The sequence below is a fragment of the Lactuca sativa genome, chromosome 1 (genome assembly GCF_002870075.4).
Source record: "Lactuca sativa cultivar Salinas chromosome 1, Lsat_Salinas_v11, whole genome shotgun sequence".
In the NCBI taxonomy this organism is placed as follows: domain Eukaryota; kingdom Viridiplantae; phylum Streptophyta; class Magnoliopsida; order Asterales; family Asteraceae; genus Lactuca; species Lactuca sativa.
The window spans coordinates 18,450,608-18,472,528 of record NC_056623.2 but is presented as its reverse complement, the minus strand read 5'-3'; the positions used below and the strand labels follow the sequence as shown (position 1 = coordinate 18,472,528).

The 21,921-nt window shown below is 32.5% G+C and overlaps 2 non-coding genes across 2 annotated transcripts; both read right to left on the bottom strand.

Moving 5' to 3' along the window:
- Positions 1 to 12,823: 12,823 nt before the first annotated feature.
- Positions 12,824 to 12,930, bottom strand: LOC111915773 (small nucleolar RNA R71). The gene has a single exon (XR_002858271.1). It is a non-coding gene; the product is annotated as a small nucleolar RNA R71 (small nucleolar RNA).
- An 8,349-nt stretch (positions 12,931 to 21,279) lies between these two features.
- LOC111915774 (small nucleolar RNA R71) lies at positions 21,280 to 21,386 on the bottom strand. The gene has a single exon (XR_002858272.1). It is a non-coding gene; the product is annotated as a small nucleolar RNA R71 (small nucleolar RNA).
- Positions 21,387 to 21,921: the final 535 nt, after the last annotated feature.

The window sequence follows — 21,921 nt, the reverse complement described above, 5'->3', positions numbered from 1 at the left end:
AACCACTATATTATTTTTTAGTACACTAAAACCCTTATATTTTCTAAAATTCTTATTTAAGGTTTTCTGAGTTTAGAAAAACCTACTCTATTTTCATGAAAGGATTAAAAAAACCATTATATTATTTTTTTAGTGCATTTAAACTCTCATATATTTAATTTTTTTTTTAATCTAATGAATTGTAACAATAGAAACGTTAAGAATTGAGTAGCTAACATTTTTGGCTATCTAGGATTTACCGAACTCAATGCCTTAAATGATACATTTTTAAAAATATAAGAGTTTTAACGTACAAAAATATATATATATGATGGTTTTTTTAAGACTTTGATGAAAATATGTTGAGTTTTTATAAGATTATCCCATATATATATATATATATATATATATATATATATATATATATATATATATATATATATATATATATATATATATATATATATATATATATATATATATATATATATAGGGTTAGGTTCATTTGAGACGACCTATATTTTGTGAGACCGTGAGACGCATTTTTTTTATTTTTTTAATTTTTTTTTAGTTAATTCAACTTCCGAAAATAATATTTAAAAAAAGAATTTTTGGATTTTTCCATTCATTTTGCATTTTAAAATTATTTTTTAGAATATGTACAGTGTAATATTTTATTAGAATATTTCACGTATTTTTCAAAAAAAAATGGAATTTATTTTTATTTTTATTTTTTATTTTTTTAGTTAATTCAAGTTCCGAAAATAATAATTAAAAAAAGAATTTTTAGATTTTTTCCATTTATTCTGCATTTTAAAATTATTTTTTTGAATATGTCAGTGTAATATTCTATTAGAATATTTCACGTATTTTTCAAATGAAATGGAATTTATTTTTATTTATTTTTATTTTTTTTAGTTAATTCAAGTTCCGAAAATAATATTTAAAAAAAGAATTTTTAGATTTTTCCATTTATTTTGTATTTTAAAATTATTTTTTAGAATATGTGAGTGTAATATTCTATTAGAATATTTCACGTATTTTAAAAAAAAAACGGAAATTTTTTTTTTTTAGTTAATTCAAGTTCCGAAAATAATATTTAAAAAATAGAATTTTTGGATTTTTCCATTTATTTTGCATTTTAAAATTATTTTTAGATTTGGTCATACGGTCTCACAAAATTAGAATGGTCTCAAATGAACCTGATATATATATATATATATATATATATATATATATATATATATATATATATATATATATATATATATATATATATATATATATATATATATATATATATATATATATATATATATATCGTAAACCAAATCCATGATCAAAAGGACTATCAATACAAAAAAAATTGAATTATAACCAAAATCAATACCACATACAGACATAATCAAAAGGACCATCAATCCAAAAAAATTGTCATGTAGACCAAATCCAGATAAAAAAAATACATACCACATAAAATATTTTGTAGTTTTTTTTTCTAGCAACAATTATTCAATTTAGGCCCATTTTTGTAGTATTTGTTTTAACAACAATCATCCATTTTGTTATCGAATGTGTCCATCTGAATTCGTACAATTTCAATCCGATTTTACACACAATTATAATGAACCAACATATCATTGATAAATAGTTAAAAGCATTGAAATTCAAATTGTAGACTTTAATGATTGAAAAGTTCAATAAAAACACATAGTTATCTTAAAACATATTTTAAACGTTTTTATTTAAATACTTTGTGAAAGCTTTTCTATAAATATTTTAAATACATATAATAATAATTTAATATTGTGACGTAGAAGCCATATCACACCATCAATCTAACATTACGTGCACGAAAAAAAAGTCCATCTAAACTATGGTCACCGTGTGGTTATTTTTTTAAATCTTAATTGTAATCCAATATCAAACTCATCCTATTTAAATACTCCCTCCGTCCCATATTAATAGTCCATGTTTCCTTTTTGGTTTGTCCCAAAATAATTGTCTACTTCTAAAAATAAATGTCTTTTACCATAATACCCCTCATTATTAGATAAATTACCATAAAATTAAATGCAACTACCATGGAATTAAATGCAACAGAAAGGTGAAATTGTCATTTCATTTAATAAAGTTAATGGTAATTAATGTTTTCTTAAAATGTGTGTTTTTTATCTGTAGACTATTATTTTGGAACTGAGGAAATAATAAAATTTTGGAAAAAATTCAATCATAGTTGGGTTTTTGATGTTGGCACCCATTCCTAATTTATGTACTTTTCCCTGATTTATGCATTTTGTTCACATCTTTGAAATGAAAAATAGAATTCAAATTCCATATGATCTTATTTTTCTATTTGTAAATATATTTTCAAAACGAGAAATCACATAATAACAATCATCCAAGTCAACTATTAAATTAATTTATTTTGATTTTTTAGTTTATATATAAATATTTGGAAAATAAATAAATAATAATAATAATAGTCATAATACAAACTTATAATTGAGATCAGATATGCGTTGTCAACAAGTCGTTGGATAACGCCATCCGTAATCACATGGATGTTGGAGTTGGATAGAGACTACTACCATTAACGCCGTTTACATCAACTAACGGTTATTAATGAACGGCAACCATTTGCAAGACAGACGGAGGCGGAGGGTGGGACCGACCGCACGCGAGACGGCAAGCGAGTTGGCAGATAAAACTGCTGTGACGCACGTGATCGCCTGTCCTCATCTCTTCTCCTCTCCACCCTCACGTGCCTTAAGTAACTCTTCATTTATTACTTTCCTACCCTTGTTAATTTTTTCACTTGCATACAAAAAAAAAAAAACAAAAAGAACATGTACATCATGCTGCAACAAGTGTACCATGTACTGACTACACTGTTTTAGTCCACCAAAGTTTTCTATATTATATGTTATGTCAACAATCAACTTATGTAAAATGCAACGTAATCATGTTTTGTTTTGTTTTTTTATCAATGAACGAACGAATTAGACAGTTTTATAAAAAAAATTGCACTAATAATATTTATAATTTTTCAAGTTATATATATATATATATATATATATATATATATATATATATATATATATATATATATGTGTGTGACAATGATATTGGTAAAAATGATGCTACAAATGTTGCTAAAGATAATGATAAAAATGACCAAGAAGTACTTGTATTGGTGGATGCTACTAATCTACTTTATAGTTTTTGTACATGTCTTTCTTATTTTGAAAAAATTGAATATAGAATTGAATGGTTGGATAATGAATGCACACACAAAAATACCATTTTAAGGTATGCATGTTACACCCTCATCTCCAGACTCGATATATGCACCTATTTCATTACGCAACCGAACCCGTCAGTCCGTCACAAAGATTAATAAACCTAAAACTTAAAAAAAAAAAAAAAAAAAAAAAAAAAAAAAAAAAAAAAAAAAACTTTCAACTACTAGTAGAGGTGAAAGTTTTCAAGAGGGATTTCAGTACAAACTAATTGATATTCAAGAGCAAGGTTTCAAGCATCATGTTACGAGGAAGCTTAATAACAAACACAATTGCTCTTCAACATAATTAAACATAAACCATTGCTAAACAAACAAAAAATTATCAAACCATTCAATTATTAAGGTTATGGATAGTCAGCATAGCAGAGTATATCATGGATGCGACATCTAACGAGATTTCAGTTAGTAGTCCAAAATAAATATTTTGTACAAACAAGCATGAGATATAAACAACATGTACTTAAGCTTTTAAGGGGACTCTAAGAGGAATCATTCTCTAGACTTTACATTCATTCAAAGAGAAGATAAAGATGGATGTGAGTTCATTTTCCTCTTGAATTGATTGTATGTTAGTATTTGTTTTTTTTATAACTTCATATGTTTGTGCGATATATTTCCACATCAATTGTTAATATTTTTTCATTGTTTTTTCACACGGGCCTTACATAATGTTACCGAATAAAACACATTATAGTACTCATCATCTAGTCATTATACTAAATATACTACTAATCATCTACAACTTGTTATTTCAGATAATCATACGAGAATGTGTTTTTCTCCACCTTAACACATAATATTTTCTCATTCCTCTCATTCACCTCAAGCATTAACCCCATGCTCTTGTTATATAACAAATCTTTTGGCCTCCCATATCCGTTAGTCAATTTTATTGATTTCAACTGTATGTCTTTAATCAATTTATTCTTTTTAGATTTTAGATTATGTATACACGATTACATCTTGTGCTAACCGAACATTATAACAGTGTCTGTCAACTTCGTTTTCTTTGACCATTACAACCTTTCTCATCTCATCATGTCCCTAGGCTTTAAGTCTACGATTAAAGGTGGAAGTGTCATGGTAACTGAACTTGTTGATGATTTTCAACTAGTCCTTGGGGTAAAGAAGAGAAGGAAGACATTCTAAATAAACTTTATGTTGAAGAGATATAAGGTTTGGTATGAAATTGTTTTATTTTTACACTCTTTATATATATATATATATATATATATATATATATATATATATATATATATATATATATATATATATATATATATATATATATATACATGGTTCTAAAAAACGCGCCATGGCGCGCCTCAAGGCGTGTCATGGCGTGAGGCGTGGTGTAGTCGTTACGAAAACGTCTATGGCGGGTTTGTTAAGCATGACGCCCAAATAACGTATCAAGGCGCGTCTTATCGCGATATGGCGCAAGTTTTTTTCAAGACGCAAATTTTGTTTGTTTTTTATTTTTGTTATCGGGACTAAAATAATTGAGTTTTTGTTAACTATTATATTAAATACTAATATAACACTTATAAAAACTGTATATACTTGATAAAAATCAATATTTATATGATTTATCTCTTGTAATATATAGAAAATAGTCACGCCTTGAAAAACGCCAAGGCTTGTCATAGCTTAACTTTTACCTTGCCGCCAAGTCACGTCTCACGTTATTTAGAACCTTGTATATATATATATATATATATATATATATATATATATATATATATATATATATATATATATATATATATATATATATATATATATATATATATATATATATATATATATATATATATATACACACACACATTAAATGGATTAATTAGTAAATACTAATGGTATGTGGGGTGGTAGGTGGTCATTTTGTATATTGTATATAGTCATTATAAAAATATAAACAACTCATGAAAATATATAAAAGAAACAACTCATATTTTATTAAAAAAAAATCAAAATTCCATACATATACATTATTACATATAAAAGCTATAATTTCTATTAAAAATATAAGAATAAATATTTTTTCTTAATAAACAACAACTCACGTAAAAAAATTAGTTTCTAGCACACTTTCACTTGAATTGTTATCAAACTAAGCACTTACTTATTCTAATATACATACACTAGTTGCACCTAAATTCGGAAATTACATAAATATTCTCACTCTTCTTAACCACATTTAACTATTGTCTGAACCAACAATCATCAAAATAATGAGAGCCTGTTTGCTTCATATTGGTTGTGGCCCCAAGAAACATATTTTGTACATATAAATTTAACAACTGCCTTATGTAGCATCCCAAATTTTACCACCAATTTTTTTCATTTTTAATACACTAAAACATCAAGTATTATAAACACCAAGTCAATAAAATCTCAGGTGTATCAAGTACAATCATCTCAAATCAAAGTATTAAAATGTGGAAATGATAAAAAAAAATATCTACAAGCCGCAGTGTACAGTCAAGCTTTAGCTTTCCCGCGATCATTAGTAACTGTAAACACGAATCTTAGTGAGTTTTTCAAAATATCACATATAACACAACATAATAAACAACTATGAGTTTTCAATAATCTGGGGGATTATCAGCAATCCTAATGGGCTAACAGCACACACTGTGGATTAACAACATGTTTCAGGGGTTATCAGCAACACTGGGGACTATCAGTCATCTCGTGGACTCACAGCTGTCCAGGAGCTATCAACAACTCAATTTCACATAAAATAGCAATCAACAGTTAGGACCTAGCTGGTCAATACACATACACTACTACACAGATAAATATAGGTAGAAGACTCACCTCGCGAATAATAGCTAAAGCACAACATATCACACACAGTGTAGACAGGTACAACGTGGCTACTCATTGGTCACGTCGTGACATAGTTAGGACAAAACAGTCGCGGAAACGCCCGTCGTCACGTCGTGAGACATAACTTGTCATGTCGTGAGATCCAATCCGGACAACTTAAAGCATTAAGCTCTAAACCCTTCAATCCAAACCTTCAAACCTTCCAAAAGGCTTTATCCAACCCAAAGGACCATAAAAATCATAGTTTTTTAGACATGCATGTCTTGAATATAAACTAGATCAAAATGAATGCAAAATAAGACTAAAACTCATGCATGAAATCCGTAACTCACTAATCTTCTAGATCTGGGACAAATGATCATAAAGGAGCCTCTAGAACTTATAAAGTTTCCAACTTTATGAGTTCCCACCAGTCAAACTTCCTCAACCATTGAGAAAAGTGCATAAAACCCTAGATCTACATTGCTTGATCTAAAAAGGCATCAACTTGAGGACTTAAAAGGGCCCTAAAGCAACTCAAAATGATGAGAGAGAGACTTGATAGCTGAGATGATGCTCCAAATCTCCTTCTCTTCTTCTTCTAAGGTTAAAATCACAAAAAGAAGCTTACAATCATCAATGGAGGATTAGGTTTTCCTTGGGGGAGAGGGGGGGGGGAGGAGGGGGTTGAAGGAGATGATGGAGGCTGTGGTTGTGCAAACCCTAGCTCCTTATTTTCCTTTAATAGGGCGCAAAACACGAAATTAGGTTTAACCCCGAGGAGGCCGTCACATCGTGACCACATACTCGTCACATCCGGACCCACAAGGATTAAAGCGTGTTTTTGCATTGATGCTCACGTCGTGAAGCCTCTTCCTCACGCCGTGATCATCTTAAAATCCATGATTTTACATCTTTAATTGGACCAAAAGCATAAATGAACCATTACCTAAAATAGGTGTGACACCCTAGGTCTCCCGTCCCTTACGATATTGTTCTTTGGGATTATTATCTTTTTAACGAGATTGTTCTTTAGGACTTCGACAAACAAAATTTTCTTAATTTGGTGACGACATAAATGTCCTAAAACTCGCAAAAAAAAACACAATTATCATAGTAAATTAATTGCTTCATATTCTAGGTGATTTTGTTTGCAAAAATCACTTGCGAAAATGTCATTTCTCAAAAAAAAAAAAAAAAAAAAAAAAAAAAAAAAAAAAGAATAACACTTATTGACATTTATGTAGGTGATATTTGTGGACATGACATTTTTAATCCGAATTTTCATTGAGTAATTAAAGTTTTGCTACTTATAACTTACTAAAATTTCTAAAAAGTTTAACAATAACAGTAGTGAAAATCTACAAAGAATCAATAGTCTTCCAATACCTCAATCACAACTTTCAATACTTTAAAATGTTAACCTTGAAAGCTATATCTTTGATATTATGCTCGAAAGAATTTCAAGTTTCTATTTTTCATAAAATGACAAAAAAAAAACGAAAAAATTAAGGTTTTTATATTTATAATATTGGGACCCATCATTTTTGCGGATGATATCTGCGAAATGGACAAGTTTATCTATAAAAATCACCAAAATGACATAGCATGTGGTGATTTTGCAATGGCCAATCCATTTTACACCTGCAAAAATGATGGTTATTTTGGTAATATATCTAATTTTTTAAAATATTGGAAAGTAATAGATAAGATTAGTTTGATTTATCATTTTCTCTATTTTTATTAATATACATAATAAAAACTAATTTGTTAACTATTGATGTAAGCAATTTGCTAAAATATTGCATAAACCAGAGTATATAAAGTTGAAACATCTTAAAAAAATAATAATAACAAAACGATAACATTTTGGTATAAACAAATATTTTTATTCCATGTCAAAAGCCAACGTTTTTATTAAAAAAAAAAATCTATGTGTGAGATCTATGTATTACATGAGTTTATTTAAAAGAAAAATTAAATATGAAATTCTAAACATTTAAAAAGTTTGAATTTATAATAAAAGTCAAAAAAAAATTGAATTATTAAAAGTAAAGTATTTTTTTCTTTTTTAAATTTAAACAAATAATTTAGATAAATAAACAAAAGAAACTAACAAATCTTTAATTTAATAATTTTAAAATTAAAAGAAAAGTCCATTAATTAAATTGATATACATTTATTATTACATTTAAATACTATGTGTAATTTAATAAAATAAAAAAACCATAACATGACATGTGGAAAAAAAAATGATAATAATAAGAAAAAGTCATATAACATAATACATTAGAAGATGACAAATGTCAAAATCATTTTTATTTATTAGGAATGATATAGTATATCAATTTGCATGCCCAATATAAGATACTTAAACATAATCGATGATTAATTTTTCTATGGATTTCATTAGGCTTATGTTTAACATCGATACTTTTAAACACTAGCAGAACTATATGGTTGGTAGGGGTAGTACGTGCTACTTACAGCAACTGTGGTGTTTCTATTTAGCCTAATTTTAAAGTCTAAAGAGGCTAAATGCCCAATTACCCCCAACGAATGTCTTTATGAAATATATGGGTCCAATCAAGTGCAACGGTTGACTAAGCATATAACTATTTGCTATAAGTTACAAACCCCTACTTATTAAAACTATAAGAAATATAAATGCATGTCAATTGAAGTTCTTTGTGTGTTTGGCATTTGAATTATGCGGAAATCCGAAAAAGTGTAACGGTTTGTGTCAAGTGAAATAAATCTTTTTATTTAAATTTATATATTTTATGGGCAATATTTAATTGAGTATACATCGTGTATAAGTCATTATATGTTGTGTTTATTGAGTTTTATTTCCGTGTCGTATCATGTTAATTTTTGTGACGAAATTTGAACACAAACACGACACAATACGACATTTGTTTTTTTATACATGACGACACGAACATGAATTCAAATTTTCATTTCGTTTCAATATTTTTTCGTTATTGGATTTTCATGGTGTGGTGTCAACTTTAACTACACCTAGACTTATATCTAATGACAATGTAATATTTAATTGTATTTATTTTATTATAAATTACTGTAAGAAAATATGTGTTACCCTTATCGAAATTTTCTGGTCCCGCCCCTGCTTTTAAATAAACAAGGACATTCATGAATAATATTATTTGTTATTAGTAGTGGCGGATCTACATGTAGGGGTGTATGACCCTTACTTACATTACCCATAATTTATATAATGAAAATGTAAAATAAAAATAAATAAATAAACAAAAAAAAACATATATTTTACCTCTACATCTCATCGAGAAAAGCGAAACTAACTCAGACCAATCAAAGTTTTAACTATTATAAATTAAGTATCTAAAACCATTTCATTATTAAAAAGATTTTTACAAAACCTAAGTACATATTATTTTCATTCGAAATATAGGACCTTAGTTATTTATTTTTTATTTTAGATTCGTCACTGTTTATTAATGGTGTACCATCCCTTTGACCTCTTGACCTGGTCACATAGATACACCTCGTAAACCAAAAGGCCCTCCACATCAGACGGCCACCTTATCACCACAATTGGGTCCCTGGCCCCATCAAACTCCAGGGGGCTTCGTATTGTCGAAATCCCGGTACTGGAAAGATCTCTCCCCTCGAATCCCCGCAACAACAATGCCCGTGGTAGCTGTAGCAACAGCAGCCACAGAGAGTGCAACATAACGATCATCAAATAACTCAAGGCGGTCTTGATAGACCCAAACAGCTCCGGAATAGATCCCCGGAAAACAATAGCTACCTCAACGGCAATCATCTCTCGTATCTGATCATCAGTCAACTCTGGCCTATCCTGGCCACTCGCTCCAGATCCTCCCGTGAATACCATACTGAAAATAAACCAAAGATATACATAAGAAATGCCACAATTCATACTGTTATAACCATCATGACAAGACTAACCCTCGGTGTTTGTGACTTCCTTGATACGCTTACAGGTCTCGTGCTTTCAATAGTAGGTCCCATACTACCTTCCAGACCAACCTGTGTTTGTCACAAGGATCATCACAACCACTCGAAACAAGTACACAACAAGGATACATACATCCTATCCTCTCTATCTATCTATCTATCTATCTATCTCTCTCTCTCTCTCTCTCTCTCTCTCTCTCTTTCTCTCTCTCTCTCTATATCTCTCTCTCACTCTCTCCCTCTCTCGAGTGGCTAATCGTTCCTCAACCAGCTTGTTATATCCATATACTCACTCATGAAACTTCCACCAACCCTGTAGTCACTCGTGCATGCTACTCATACATAATGTTGGATCTTATAGATAACTGAATACTCGACCCTAATCTAAGCCCTTCATCAGACAAGAACAAGAAATAAGTCTCAATCGAACATTCTCAGGATATAAAATCTTAATTATGTACAACTATAATGCACACACTAAGCAACTACAGTAACGATGTCAATTTCATCCAACATACAAGAAGTCCTCGTAGGCTATCAGGCATCATATAGCAGACAATTCTATCATGAAATTCTCAAAGATCCCTAGCCTACCACTAACATGCAGTTTTTTCATAACATTAATAACAAATAACAGTGTGGGTAACTTGCGGTATACTTTCTTGCTCCAGACGATCGTACACATCACATCCTTCCTTGGTTACTTTTGATAACAATTTTGGAAATCATTTTGAAAACTTTTACAGATCCTTAGTTTGAGTCTGGATTCATACGACTGTTTCATCCAATTCTCTCAAAGCAGGGCTCTGATACCAAGTTGTTACATCCCAAAAATTAGAGTAAATTTTTTGTTTTTCCAAAACAATCACAAGAAAATAATTGTTTACAAAACATTGTTTCAAAATTTATACTCAATAATCAGAGTATCCCAGAATCCTAATAACATAAAATCCGAAGGATGTGCATGATCACGCCTTCTCTTTGCCATGATCATCTGAAGTACCTGAAACAATAAACCAAAACCGTAATCTAAAGCTTACTGAGTTCCCCAAAGGTACCACCGTACAAACATATAATCAAATAGATATTGGGTCCACAACCTCCTGGTTGGATTACCTCTGGCCTACAACCTTCCAGTTGGAAAGCCCTGGTCCACAACCTTTCAGTTGGATTACCAAATACATACTAGGTCCACAACCTCCTGGTTAGATTACCCCTAGCCCACCACATTCCGGTTGGAAAGCCCTGGCCAACAACCTTTCGATTAGAATGCCCCAGTCTATTAACTGACAACACAAAGCAGTACAGTCTCAACCCCACCACACCATGTCGACATGTACATAACAAATAACATATATCTATCAACATATAATCATACAACCAATCATTAGACAAACATACAGATCTAACAATTCACTACAACATAACAACATCCTATATACCAGGATACATAATCTAGTAGGCCGACATTGGTGCCTTCGACCCACAAGTACAGTGAGGAAAAACTCACTTGACAGTCGGAAATGATAGTTGAACAAATCACTACTCCATATACTGACTCTATTGCTCACTTACAAAAACAGTGACCCAATTCAGTTTACTACTCAACTTACACATAATACCCCAGAGTCAAAGTTGGACAAAATATGGTCAAAGTCAAAATCAAACCCACACTCGAAAGTCCTAAAACCACTCATCACATCATGACCTTATAGCGGTCACGTCGTGACCTAATAAGCCAAAATAACCAAGGACACCATCCTCATGTCATGACACCTAAGTGATCACATTGTGAGGACGCTCTGGATAGAAGTGCTTAATAAAACTCTCAAATCCTTTTTGTACAAGCAACCAAATCCTCCATAGTGTCTTATATACTCCAAAACATCATAAAAATCATGGCTTTTGGACATGCATGTTAAATGTATGTCCCAAACACTAACTAGGGCACAAAAGGAGGAAATCATACCAAATCTCATGTAAGAGTCATAAAAATTCAACCATATTCCGGATCTAGCATCTATACTACTCAAGGAACACTGGAGATCCATAAAGTTGGCAACTTTATAAATTCCAACCACTACATCATCTTGAATATGAAGAATAAAGCATAAAAATCTATATCTAACCTTATGGACACATAAAGCAACAAACTTAAAACTCACAAAAGGTCCATAAGGTATGAAAATGATTGATGATGAGGCTTGAATGCAGACAAAATGAACTAGATGTCCTTCCTCTTCTTCTTCTTGGCTAGAATCACCACAAATAAGCTCAAGATCAAATATGGATGCCAGGATTTCAAAGGGGAGTGAAAGGAGGTGATGGGAGCTGAGGGTTGGCTAACCCTAGCCCTCACTTCCATTAAATATATAATAAAACCCCCAACTTTAGGGTTTTCCTCTCATACCGGCTTCACTTCGTGAGCCTAAAGGTGACACGTGTTTCCATTAGTCCCCTCATAACGTGACAAGTATCCCTCATTTCGTGATTCGGGTTAAAATTCCCAACTTTAAACTTGATAAAATGCTCACCTGGAGTGAGTGTTACACTTATGAGCATATAGAATAGGTGGTGGAAATTTATAACTATTTTCATTCACCAAACATGAGTAAAGATGCGGTGATGCTACAACTTTTACCAGTCACACTAAAGGGTGAAGCAAAAGAATGGTTAAAATCACTTCCATTTGGAACAATCATGACATGGGCTGATTTTAAGACTAAGTTCATAAACAAGTTTACCCCTCCTTCAAAAGTGGTGAAGCTTAAAAGAAACATACAAAATTTTCAACAATTAGAGGGGGAGTCGCTATACGAAGCTTGGGAGCGTTACAAGACATTTTTACGACATTGCCCTCAACATGACTTCAATGTGCAACAAGAAATATCGATATTTTATGATGGAATCAATGTGTTCGCTCGCCAACTTCTAGACTCTCAAGAGCCCATGACAAAGAAGGGTCTGACAACAAAAAAAAGCTTTTATTGACGAATCCGCTAGGAATTCAAGAGAGTATCACAACCCAAATGAGGATTTCACTAGAGGAAAATCAAGTAAATATGGAGGTCAAGATGCTATCAGTTCAGTAATTACAAAGATCGACACAATGGAAGAAAGGATCACAAAAATGGGTAGATCAATTCAAGATGGATGCAGAGCGTGTGGGGGACCCTATTCTACAAGGGATTGTGAATTGGAGTACAATAGAGATCGAGATACAAAAGAAATTCAACAACTAAAGCATGATCTCTACCATATAGAACTAGTCCAGTCTGAGAAAATATATTCTCTCGAGTGAATGTTATTTAGATTTATGGAAGCTAGCGAAAAATAACATGATGCTACAGATGCAACACTTAGAGAACAACAAGAATCTATTTTGAGCATTCACAAACAAGTCAGGGAATTAACAAAGCTTGTGCAAGAAAAGTTATTGGATACACCTTCAAGAAAAGTCGAGCCAATCCCAATCTCTCAAGTCATGGTTGTTTATACAGAATAAGATGAGGAATTGGTGCATATGGGCGTCATTGATTCAATAGAAGAATAGTATAATCAATCACTCAAAGTAAAAGAGAAAGAAGAAGAAAAGTACCGTGAAGCTGCACAATCGATACGATGTGGAGGCAATAGTTGAACATCGTGATCGATTAAATAAAATGATGATATCTCATTTGTTGAGCCGTATCAACCACCTATCCCTTACCCGTCTCATGCCAATTCTAATATAGTTAGGCAAGAACATACAAATTTTCTTGAGCATGATGAGTTTGAAGGAGTTAAGGAAGAAGAGTGGGAGGAATGGGAGGAGCCTTTACCCAAAGAGCAATCAAAAAAAGAAGAAAATCATTCGAAACCACCATTTTCAATGCCTATGATTTTTGAGGTGTTTGCTTTCACAAGACCTCTAGATCAAACCTCAGTGTTTATTGACACGAAAGAAGAAGAGAGTCAAGAGTCTCATTTTCACAAGAAAAACCCGAAGAAAGACAGGGAAAAACCTAAAGACACGGGAATCAAGAAAGAACCCAAGCGGAAACATAATGAAGATGTTAACCCGAAAATGCTAGAAAGCTTGAAAAAGGAATTAAACAAAAGGGTTGCTTACAAACAAGAAAGGTTCAAGATGATGGAGAACGAGGAATTCACACTTCCACCTAACACAATAATAGAGTACGAAGGAGTCCGACACGCGACTCCTCAAAAAAAGCGCTTCATGGGAGGCAACCCGATTTTTAAGAGTTTGTAGTTTCCTTTCCTTTTGATTTCTTTTTAGTTTTTAGTTTATACTTGTAGTTTTAATTTAGTTTAACCGAATGATGATGTGATTCTCTAGTCTGTGATCTTATTTTGTAGTGTTGAACGAAACTAAAGGAGCTTAATTGGAAAAAGTCGTGTGATTTTCAGAAGATTATAATTGAAGACCATATTTTTGTATAAGTGTGGGGTTCCCACTAGGTGAAGAGAAGAGTTTTGAAGTAATTTTATAGAAAGAAAAGGTTAGGAATGGTCCTAAGACATTAAGAAGAAGCGATGCATAATTTTGGCTCTTAATGACATTTTGAGAAGTCACCACGACGTGGCTATCATCTCCACGTCGTGGCATTTGTTATTATCATGATTGAATTCCATCATACCTATACCCATGATTTGGTATCACTAGACCACATCGTGGCGTTCTTATTTTTCATGATCATGACACCTTCTTAATCGATACCAAAACATGACGTTGTTTTACCACATCATGTCTAATGTTTAACACACTTTTTGAAGATGGTTCTTTGGTTTATTTATATCCAACACATTTATGTTCAAGAGAAAATAGTCCAGAAGTATTGTTTCCATCCATTATACGAGATGTCCACCACACAAGTTTAAGAATTCGATCTCACCACTACTATCTCGTGGGAGTCTATTCCAATTTTTCCTTTTTACTTTTATGTTCTTTAATTGCTTAAGCACGCAATGGGGACATTGCATCATTTAAGTGTTAGGTAAAGGGTCGAATATAGGAATACAAGCATACTTATAAAAATTGAAAAATGACTAGGATTTAAAAAATTATTAGAAAGATTTGAAATAATAATCTAAAATTAAATCTAGTTAATAAATTGTTGTGTTGAGACCTAGGTTGCTAGTGTTGTGTGGGACGATTCGATGCGAGTCTCGATGTTTATTTGAGACAACATATGTTCTAATGTATTTGTGGCTTCCCCGTCCTAGTGAAATCATGGAACAAAAACATGACCTTGCTTAGTTTGAGGGACATAATATGTTTAGCATCATGTACCAGAAATGTATCCATGAGAGCTTATGTAGTCATTGCACCTTAGACTAATACCTCTAACCAATAAGTGTTGAAGTTAAGTTTCCTTGCTTAAGCATATGTTTTTTTAGGATTTTTAGTTTTGTGTGAAAATTTTGAGAAAAGAAAAAAAATAGAAAAAGAAAAAAAGTTGCAAATTTTAAGTGAAAAATAGTCTACAAAGTTATGAAGATCAAAGAATTATAATGAAGAAAAGTTCCAAATCATTGAAGACTCAAGAATAAGGCAATTTGCCATGTTATATTTATGGTAATTTTTCTTTCTAAGTTATTTTTCCATATATATGCTTGGGAGTTTAACCAAAAATATCTTGAGGTTAAGAAAGTTTTCTGGGGATGGATTCAGAGGGATGCATAAAATGAATGTTTTTCAAAAGAAGTGGGAAATTTTTTATGAGGATGGTACGTATTTAGGCTTGGGGAGGTTTTAGGATTTAAACACAAATACATGCATTGCGGTCTTGATGTAATGGAGAGGCTCAAAATGGATTATCTTGTGCGATGTTGGTGAATAGGGTTTTGATATGTTGGTAATAAAATCAGTTTTTCTTGAGGGCAAACAAAAGACAAGTGGGGGGTATTTTGCTAGTGTCATATTTATACACATTTCTAGGCATTATTTTAATACATTTTAAGCTATAATTTGGTTAATTGCAAAGATATTTCGTACTTATAATGTTTAAATTGTAATTTTCAGCAAAAAATGGACATTCTCGAAGAAAAGGACTAATACCAACAAAAGTTGGATACTTGGAGGAAGAGGAGTTGAAAAAGACACAAAAAGGATGTTGTTGGATAGCTTGACCCATCGTCAGTATTTTGGCCATATCTCATGACTTGTAACTCTGATTAAGGCTATTCAAAGTTATATGAAAACTAGACAAAATTTTGGACGACTTTCGTGTTTGTGCCAAAATGTGAAATCCAACTCCCATGACGTGGTGATCACCACCACGACGTGATAAATGAAAACTTCGCGATCATTGAGCTAACTTGGAGAATACGAGATATCCATGAAGACTACGACGTGGCGCCTCTTAACCACGTCGTAGTAGCTAAAATTTGGCAAGTATATATATTCCAGACATTAGGTCTTTTCTAGGGGGTGGAGGCCTGAGGGCCGCGATCATTCATAAGGAAAAACCCTTCTAAGAATCCTTGGATGACAGAATTCGACTAGAGATCAAAGGATAAAGAGATTAGAGCAAGGATTCACATCTACATATTCAGTTTGCTTAGTTTAATGACGTTTAACTTGGTTTACCTTTTGTTTATGTGTTTTTCAGTTGTAATTATGGGCTAAAAACCCTTGCTTTCGTTTAGATTAGATAAACTCTTAACTGCTATGTGTTGATTTCTTGTTTGATGGATTGATGAAGTTAGTTTTAACTTTAAATATTGTTTGATAAATCTAAACCTAACCTTTTAAAGTTTCTATCTTTATTACATTGTCTCAATATTGTGTAGTTAAATTGCAGTTAATTGCATGAAATTGATTTATGTGGCTAATTGTGATCATTAATTTTTTAGAGCTAGTGATTAGTCATATCCTAGTATAGGTGATAAGTTAGTTGCTTAACTGTGTTACAAAGCAGTATTTGATCATAATATTTGCTAGATTTCTAGAATTGACTAAAGAATAGTAGTGTGTGGATTCTATCATTCAGAGCCCAAATTATCTTTAAAATCAATTTAGTGTCCTTAACTTGTATGATCATTGGGGTTAATGTTTTTGAACTGACTTATGCTATTTAGTCTGATCATGATGATTAGTAACTTTTATTTGGTAACAAACATAATTAGTCCATTGTCTTGAAATCAACCATAGGAAACAGGAGGGATTCGAAGCTAAGCGAAAGTATCCTTTATTCTTGATTTAAAATTGTCTTTCTAGTTGTTTACTTTAGTAATTAGTTGAGTATTTTAACTAAGTTAATCTGAACTTATAAAATCAGATAAAACCCCCCGCTTTTAGTTATTTCTTAGTTTAATTAAAAGTAGCTATTTTACTTAATTAAATTTTATTCCCTATATTCGACACCTGACTTAACCAAGCTATTCTATAATCCAAATATGCTAAAGGAACTACCTTTTATGGGAATGAGCACGAGGACGCTTATTGTGACATCCCCAATTTCTCGGCCAGAAAAGACCGATTTGTTTATGCTTGGTTTTTAAAATCAGAGTAATCTTTTAAAGAAAACTGTTGCGGAATTTGTTCCCAAAATATGATAAAGATTTATCAAAGCATTTCTTTAGAGAAATGTATTTTTATTATATAACAAAATCTCGGGATGTCATGTTCCGATACAGACACATAAGCATAAACAGAACTTACATTATTTACACTAAAGATTTTACATCTCCTTTAATCTCTCCGTGAAATATATCTTCGTATCGATACCTGTGATACAAAGAAAACTGAGTGGGTCAGGCTTGGGAGCCTGGTGAGCATATAGGGTTTTCAACCCACAATAATATAATTATTATATTTAATTATCAAACAATCAATTCAAATATCCACCCCCATTATCTCCATTTATTTCTTAAAGATTTATCCTAAGAACCAATTACCCTTCTCCCATTCATTCCTAAGGATTGCCCTAAGGAATTGGCACAAAGTCTAGTGCTGCCATGGTTCTTAGATTACCTCTAGTGAACACGCAATTCACAATAATTAATGAACATCTAGTTCAAGAACACCTAATGAACACTTAGTTCCAATATTAGCCAATGAACACCTAGTTCACAAACACTTAATGAACACCTAGTTCAATTATCTCTGATGAACACTAAATTCAAATATCTAATGAATACTTAGTTCGAATATCCCTGGTGAACCCAATCACCTAAGGAACACAGAGTATGAAAGCTCTTAGTTCAAACAACGTGATAATAAAGTATATCTCGATCCTACAAAATCACTAATATTATAAACACATATAAATTATATTTCTAAAACAATATATCCCATCCCGTCGATCCCCACATACTGACCCTATACTATGATCTTACGAGATCTAGCCTAAGGAATCGGTATGAACAACAAACTGACGAAGCTGCTTCGGAAATTCCCTAGCAGCAAACGAGGATCAATAAAGACATCAAATGAGGGGAATAGAATGAGTTTCACCATGAACCTTCGTTCGTAAAAGAAAGAACCACAAGACATTTTAAGTCAAGGGTAGTTATCTAGATAACAATGCCTAGGCGTGGTCTGACTATCATGAGGTATTATACCCCCAGACTTTACCTATCCCAACATCGAACTTTGCCTAGCAGTGGACTGAATACATGAGGTATTTAACCCCCAGACGCACCATATCCAGCAATATAACACCAAACATACCTAGCAGTGGTCTATTACCGACACACTTTACTAGGCAGTCTACGAAGTTCCCTTAATTACTTCGTGAAAGAAAACGCTGACATATGAAGCTCGGTCGATCACTTCATAAAAGAAACGCTGACTCCAAAGCTCTCTCAAAATAAAAGTATTGGGAAATACTACTAGAGTACTCTCGTACGCTCCCGTAACCGACACACAAAATTGTCAAAAAGACTTTGTACATGATAGTACTTCTGGCACATTATAGTACTTTGGTATGCGAAAGAATCGTACCATAGAACATAATAGTACCCTGGCACAAGCAGCACCCAAGACACAAAGCTTTGAAAAAGAGTTCGTACATAAAATGTACTTCTGTACGTAGGACGTACTCCACCGATCATCAATCTCACAACACACGTGCTCTTAATAAGAGACTACCCAATGTCCAAACTTAATTGAACTAAACATCCCATTTAAGTCTTAACCCATCACTAGGCAAACCTACAATACTTATAATCAATTCCCGATACTATCTCCGTTTAGGAAAAAGACTAACTAGTGTATACTTAACACAAGGTTTTAAGTAATAATATCATATATATATATATATATATATATATATATATATATATATATATATATATATATATATATACATCTTAACACATATTGAACCATATATGATTCGTACGTTGTATATCATCAAATATATCTAACACGTATTTCAGAAAATAACAAATACTTCACATACATATGGATATTTCATACTTTAATCAATTCTTGTGTTAAAATCACGTTCCTAAAAGGGACTATACACATGATACCTTATCGAATGAACACGTAATTCAAAAATACATAATCCGTACTCCCGGATCTAAAATTAACCTCTTGATTTGATCCCTATTCTCGGATCTAAAACTAATCTCTTGATCTGATCCATACATCCAGATCTAAAACAAGTTTATCTCTTTATTCTTTTATCTCATGGTCCAACCCACCTTTTATCACCTACCAACAACCTCATCTACTCATGTTCTACCCAACATATCTTTAGATACAAAATACGTATATAGTTTAACTCATTAAAACTTATATAATTCACCTGTTCCACAATAATCTCAAATAAACAACAAAATATTATACACGTAGCACGTATTTCATAGCAAATACTTAATATTTATGTGTTAGAAGAAAGTGACCACACACTCACTTGATTAGAAGATAATCAGACAGCACTACGGCTTGTAGAAGTGGTATTCTTCGGCAGATCTGGAAGATCTTCACAAAAACCGGACTCCTCGCGGGCAGAGCTTCGGCTCGGGAATTGCACTTCTCGGGATCTTCGGGACCTCAGGACTTGCTTCGGGGCTCGAGCATGATACTGGGGCTTCGGGGTACTTCTGGCATGCAAAACGAGGCAAATAATACAGAGAGAAGGAAGAAATTGCAAAAGAACTAAGGCTGCCTTCGGATCCTATTTATAGAGGCTGGACCTCGGCGTTACGCAGGGCGTACGCCTCGAATCATCATGGCTTACGTATCCGAAGTACTCGATTGCGAATTTCGTCATGCCTCGGTGTACGCGGGGTGTATGCTAGTACGCGGGACGTACTTCGGATGAGTCCGATGACTCGTCTTCGGATAATGCCGGGATTTAATAATTAAATTTAATTATTAATTATTTAATAAACTTCGAAAATTCATATCTTCTTCATACGAACTCCGTTTTCGACGTTCTTTATATCCACGCGAAGGTGAGACTACGCTCTACAACTTTCGTTTAGACTCTGTCGACTAATTTTGAATTTATTTTTATTATTTATTTTAATAGACCGGGACAAAAAATTTCGTTATAAATTCATAACTTCTTCGTTTGACGTCCGTTCTCGCCTAACTTTTTATCGCTTCGATACCAACAATGAGATCTTCGATTCTCGTTTAGATTGCTTCGGCTAAAAACCGCTCGATCTCAAATCGAGTATTTCGGGCTGCATACCGCTAAGTTGAAACTTAGAAAAATCATAACTTCCTCATACAAAGTCAGATTTGGACGTTCTTTTTATGCACACTCATGGTTTAATGTGTTCTACGACTTTCATTTAGATTGCTAAGGCTAAATATTGCTCTAACGTAAATTCACTTTTTACGTCACGCTGTGTCGTGCCGGTTCTGTCGCGAAACTTCGACATGTCATAACTTCTTCGTTATAACTCGGATTTCGGCGTTCTTTATATGTACGGAAACCTTGTAAAATATACTACAACTTGGTTAAGATTAATCCTTCTAGATAATCTTCCATTAAAAAGTCATTTTAGATGCCTATCGTCTCTAAATTGACTAGCCCTGATCTACGGGCGTTACACTTATGAGCGATGGAAATTTCTAACTATTTTCATGCACCAAACGTGAGAAAAGATGCGGTGAAGCTACTAATTTTACCAGTCACAGTAAAGAATGAAGCAAAAGAATGGTTAAAAGCACTTTCCTTTGGAGAAATCACGACAGGGCTGATTTTAAGACTAAGTTCATAAAGCAGTTTACCCCTTCTTCAAAAGTGGAAAAGCTTAAAAGAAACATACAAAATTTTCAACAATTAGAGGGGGAATCGCTATACGAAGCTTGGGAGCGTTACAAGAGATTGTTACAACATTGTACTCAACATGAATTCAATGTGCAACAAGAAATCTCGATATTTTATGATGGAGTCAATGTGTGCACTCGCCAACTTCTAGACTCTCAAGGGCACACGACAAAGAAGGATCTGATAACAAATAAAGCTTTAAATGACGAATTCACTAAGCATTCAAGAGAGTATCACAACCCAAATGAGGATTTCACTAGAGAAAAATCAAGTAAAGATGGAGGTCAAGATGCTATTAGTTCAGTAATTGCAAAGCTCGACGCAGTGGAAGAAATGATCACAAAAATGGGTGGATCAAGATAGATACGGAGCTTGTGGGGGACCCCATTCTGAAAGGGATTGTTAATTAGAGTATAAGAGAGATCGAGATAAAAAAGAAATTCAACAACTAAAGCATGATCTCTACTAAATAGAACAATTCCAATATGAGAAAATATCAGCTCTCAAGTTAATGCTATTTAGATTTGTGGAAGCTAGCGAAAAACGACATGATACTACAGATGCAACACTTAGAGAACAACAAGAATCTATTTTGAGCATCCACACATAAGTCGGGGAATT